Source organism: Grampus griseus (genome assembly GCF_964374135.1).
Source record: "Grampus griseus genome assembly, chromosome: 19".
Lineage (NCBI taxonomy): Eukaryota > Metazoa > Chordata > Mammalia > Artiodactyla > Delphinidae > Grampus > Grampus griseus.
Genome location: NC_139013.1, coordinates 16,948,611 through 16,954,772, shown reverse-complemented (window position 1 = coordinate 16,954,772; position 6,162 = coordinate 16,948,611).

Below are 6,162 nucleotides of genomic sequence, written 5' to 3'. Positions count from 1 at the left end.
AAGTCTCTGAGCCTCACAGTGTTCTCATGCATAAAAAGAGCCTGCCCTACCTTACTTTCAGAGTACAGCTAGAACAAGTGGAGACAGCAAACATGACAACTCACTACTACCAGTTTTCTTAGCACCTGGAAAAGAATGTACAACTGCCAAGGTTGCTGGGAGGGAGACTCCCATCCCTGAAGGAAGAGAACTTAAATAAACTTTACTTTTCCTTCTATAAAAGTACAATTCCATAGTGGAGAAGTGTAAAAATTAAGGAGTCGTTAGAAGCCATTTACTGAGTTTTAACTTTCTCTTTTTATCAAAGAAATGGATGGAGGTTGGACAGGAATGCCGGTACTCAAGATGTGAGAGAGTTAAGAGCATCAGTTATGGAGTCACACATACCTGAACTGGAGTCCCGCCTCTGTTTACAAGCATTGTTACCTTAGATGAGTGACTTAACCTCTCTGAGCCTCAGATTTCTTAGCTATAAAATGGAGAAAATAATAGCACCAGAAAATAATAATATGGGGCTATTGAGAAAATTAAGTGAGATGATAGTAACAGTGTAACTAACAACAGTAAGTAACAGTGCTTGGCACAAGGCCCAGCACACTGTAGTACAAGATGAATGCTAGCTAGCGCTTTTTCTCTTATTCACAGTGGCCCCTACTCTTGCCCTTACCAACATTCTGTTGTAAAAAAGTCAAATATACAGAAAAATTCAAAGAATTGTACAGTAAACACCTGTGCATGTTCCACCTAGATGGTACAACTAGTATTTACTATACTTGCTTCAATGTATCTGTTCATCTTCAAGCATCCAAGACTGTAAGAAATTAAATATCTGTTGTTTAAGCCACCCAGTCTGTGGTAGTTTGTTATGGTGGCCCTAGCAAACAAACAGAACCCTTTAGGATTAGATGAAAATTGGAGTTATCAGTGTAAATTCATGGTTTTCAATATACATTAAAATAGATATAAAAATAAATGCAGATGTAAATGTGTGTGTATTGTATAACTGTGTATGTATGTTTGCATGTCTGTATATGCATTCATCTACTTCCTGTCTCTGTTCCCAGCCATGTTCGCTGAGAGTCCCTGGGAGCAATGACGTCCCAAAAGCCATATGTTCCCCTAGTGTCCAGATCTTGCTTTCTAAATACCATTCTCCATTAAAAGGGCAGGGCAGGGAAAGTACAAGATGAGCCTGGAATATCTTTTTGTGCCAGAAAATAAGGAAGTGCCCAAAGAATGATACAACATGTCAAACAGACACAGAAGGAGCTGCCACTGGCCAAATCTGGGGCCATTATGATCCACTGAATGAAAGAGAAATCCGTGAGTCCATACATTAATAAATGGGGAGAATGGTAGAATGCTTCCATATGGCAGAATGCCAACTATATAAGGAATAATAGAGTGAGAAAAGCATCATCTCACAACCAGCAGAGTAATTCGTCCAAGAATCATCAGTGGATGCTAGAACTTGTAGGAGGAGGTTTGATGAGGAACAAGATATTTACTTAGTTTCAAAGGACCGCCCCCCCCACCGCCACACAAAAAGCGTTTATTAATTACAAAGGTAAAGAGTAATTTTGTAGTAAAGAAGCTTGGCAGATACAGATACACCTTAATCAAGTTACCATCATCAGTAATGGGACAAATCGAAATCAGGTGCCACCTGACAAGTAGCACCTAGAGGAGCAGCCCCTGTGAACTTCCTGTCCAAAATACAATGCTGAATCTAAACCTGAGGGGACATCAATCAAACCAAACTGAGGGACAGTTACAAAATAACTGGCCCATAGCCTTCAAAAGTATTAAGGTCATGAAAGTCAAGGAAGGACTGGGGAACAGTAGAAACAGTTCCAGATTGAAGGAGACTAGAAGATGTGACAATTAAGTGCATCACAAGATCCTGGACTCAATCCTTCTGTATAAAGGATGTCATTGAAACAACTGGTGAAACTTGAATAAGGTCTGAGGAGTAGATGTGAGTAATGCATCAATGTTAATTTCCCAGTTTTAGCTATGTCTTATGGTTATTTAGGAGAGTGTCTTTGTGTGTAGGAAATACACATTCAGGTTTTGGGGAGTGACTCATATTGTTCAAGAATAGTGAAGTTCTTTATACCGTATTTGTCATTTTTCTGTAGATTTGCAATGATTTAAAAATAAAAATTATCTATAGAAGATAAGCATATGAAAAGATGTTTAACATAATTTGTCATTAGGGAAATGCAAATTAAAACAACAATGCAGGGATTTCCCTAGTGGCACACTGGTTAAGAATCTGCCTGCCAATGCAGGGGACATGGGTTTGAGCCCTGGTCTGGGAAGATCCCACATGCCACGGAGCAACTGAGCCCATGTGCCACAACTACTGAAGCCCATGTGCCTAGAGCCCGTGCTCTACAACAAGAGAAGCCACTGCAATGAGAAGCCCGCACACCACAGTGAAGAGTAGCCCCCGCTTGACACAACTAGAGAAAGCCTGCACGCAGCAACAAAGACCCAACACAGCCAAAAATAAATAAATAAATTTATTTATTTTTTAAAAATGCGATATTGCTACACACATATTAGAATGGCTAAATTCCAAAACACTGACATTACCCATTGCTGGTGAGAAAACGTGAAGCAACAGGAACGTATATTGCTGGTGGGAATGCAAAACCGTGCAGCCACTTTGGAAGACCAGTTGGCAGTTTCTTACAAAGTGAAACATAGTCTTACCATACGACCCAGTCATACTCCTAGGTATTTATCCAACTGATTTGAAAACTACGTCCACACAAAAGTGTGTCCATGAATATTTATAGTAAATTTATTCATAATTACCCCAAACTGGAAGCAACCAAGATGTTCTTCAGTAAGTGAAAGGATAAACAGTGGTAAATCCATTCAATGGAATACTAGTTAGCGATAAAAAGGAATTAGCCGTGCAAAAATATGGGTGAATATTAAATGTCTATTGCTAAGTGAAAGAAGCCAGTCTTAACAGGGTACAGATTTTATGATTCCATTTATATGACATTTTAGAAAAGGCAAAACTGTAGAGACAGTAAACAGATCAGTGGTTGCCAGGGGTTTGGAGAGGGAGGAGACTTGACTAAGATGAAGCACAGATGATTTTTTTTTTTTTAAGGCAGTGAAGCTATTCTATATGATGCTATAATAATGGATACTATGCATTTATCAAACTCATAGAACTTTACAGAGCAAAGAATGAACTTTAATTTGTGTAAATTTAAAAAATCACTTAGGAGGTTGGAGAATCCTGGGATTGAATAACGACAAGAGAATTTAACTGTATTACCAATGGATGAAGTAACTTCACTGAAGGGAGTGGGAGAGTAACTTTAGAAATGAGTGGAGACTTAGGACCAAAAGCAAAAGGAACTGTACGTAAATACTGAACTCTAGTTGATATAGTGTTTCCCATAGGGGTAAGGGTTAACAATTGTAAAACGACTCAATATATATAACAATTACATAAATGGATGGTGGATGGCTGGAGCCAGGTTTCTCACTAATGGAGTGTTAGTTTACACATAAGCAATAGGAGGAGATTAGAATGATCCATGCAGTAATAGATTAGAGTTGGAGATATCAGTATGAACTCCCGTTTAGCTTAATATAGATAAATATGGCTACGTCTAGAAATATTTAGAGATATGTGCGTACACAAGTTAGTATACACACGTATATTTTCTTGCTCTGTCATTTGAGAGGCCCTAGAAGCAATAAGACCCTGGTAGCAATGAATGCCCCTATTGCCCAGATCTTGGTTTCTATTATCACGCTCCAATAAAAAGGATCCAGGGCTCCTTGGAGAAATGGCTGATTCTAGGACTGGGATATACAAGATGAGCCTGGAGCATCTTATAGTGTTAGAAAGTAAGGTAGTCTCCATAAAGGCAAAGTTATGGAGGTATGTCAGAGACACAGGGACCAACTGAAAGAGCTCCCAATGGCAAAACTGGAGAAATTTGATCAACAATAACCTAGTATTAGATTTTAACTCAAAGTATAATTTAAAAATATCCATGAGTCCATACTAATATAAATAAATTATTAAATAACTAATTGGGGTAGAATAGACAAATCTTTCATGCAGAAGAATTCCAAATAATTTATGGATGTACTCTGCCCTAAGAAGGTGGAGCACACTCATTCACTCCTTAAGCATCATGACTTCCTTCCAAAGAGCACCGTAGGGAAGGGGGTGGGGAGGAACCATACGGTGGAGAAACCTGACAAACAGTCCCTAGGCCTGGTTATCAAGGTCACAGTGAGAGCGCATATCCTAGATAGGATATGATGAGAAGGTACTTCACCTCTGTGATCTTCCTCTCCAAAACCCACAACCTAAGTCTAATCATGAGGAAAACATCAGAAAAATTCCAACTGAGGGACAGTCTATAAAATACCCACTTCAAATCTGTGAAGGTCGGGATTCCCTGGTGGCGCAGTGGTTGAGAGTCCGCCGCAGGGACACGGGTTCGTGCCCCGGTCCGGGAAGATCCCACATGCCATGGAGCGGCTGGGCCCGTGAGCCATGGCCACTGAGCCTGCGCGCCCAGAGCCTGTGCTCCACAACGGGAGAGGCCACAACAGTGAGAGGCCCGCGTACCGCCAAAAAAAAAAAAAAAAAATCTGTGAAAGTCATCAAAAACAAGGCGAGTCAGAGAAACTGTAACAGGCAAGTGAAGCCTAAGGAGATATGACAACCAAATGTGATATGGTGTCTGGGATGGGATCCTGGGACAGAAAAAATGTTAGGTAAAAAATAAGGAAATCTAAATAAAGGATGGACTTTACTTAATCATGTATCAATATTGGTTTATTAATTGTGACAAACGTACCATATTGATGCAGGATGTTAATGACAGGGAAAACTGGGTGTGGGGTATACAAGAACTCTCTGCACAACCTTCACAACTTTTCTGTGAGCTAAAACTACTTGAAAATAAAAATGTATTAAAAGTTATCTTTAGAATTTTAGAAAGCTCAATATTGCGATAGAGAAACAATCATTATTCAGGCCTGTCAGTTCTTATGGTCAATCAGCTGTACGTGTGCAACTCTAGTTAGAGGCTCTTGCCTCTAGGTGACGTTGTCTTCTGTTCAGGTTTTTGGACTAGTCAAGTGTACTGCCAGACAGATGGACTGATAGAAAATTTACAGTCTTTATCTCTAGAGTTTAAAATTGTTTGGGCAAGCATGCCAGAACACCTAATAAAACTTGTGGTTTGGATTGATGCTAGGAGTCCATTTGAAATGCCCCAAAATTGCTTTGGACCTCAGCTACAACAAGGAGACCTTTGGGAGGCCCTTTGCCCTTAAGAAACATTTTTTTAAATTAATAAACTTTACTTTTTAGAAAGCAGTTTTTGGTTTACAGAAAACATGAGTAGAAAGTGCAGAGAGTTCTCATATACTCCGTTCCTCCCACACAAAGTTTCCCCTGTTTTAACATTGTATTTGTGTGGTACATTTGTTATAATTGATAAGCCAATATGGATACATTATTATTAATAATAGTTACATTGTTTACATTAAGGTTCTCTCTTTCTATGGGTTGTCACGTCTCCACCATTATAGAATCATATAGAATAGCTCCGCTGACCTAAAAAACCCCTGTGCTCTACCCATTCATTCCCCCCCAACCCATTCTTCCCCTGAACCCTGAAAATCACCAATCTTTTTACATTTTCCCTAGTTTTGCCTTTTCCAAAATGTCATAGAGTTGGACTTTTATAGTATGTAACCTTTTTAGATTATCTTCTTTCACTTAGAAATAAGCATTTAGGGCTTCCCTGGTGGCGCAGTGGTTAAGAATCCGCCTACCAATGCAGGGGACAGGGGTTCGAGCCCTGGTCTGGGAGGATTCCACATGCCCCAAAGCAACTGAGCCCGTGCGCCACAACTACTGAGCCTGCACTCTAGAGCCCGCGAGCCACAACTACTGAGCCCACATGCCACAACTACTGAAGCCCACGTGCCTAGAGCCCATGCTCCACAGCAAGAGAAGCCACCTCAATGAGAAGCCCACACACCACCATGAAGAGTAGCCCCCGCTCGCCACAACTAGAGAAAGCCTGAGCGCAGCAACAAAGACCCAACGTAGCCAAAGCTAAATAAATAAAATAAATAAATTTAAAAAAAAAAGAA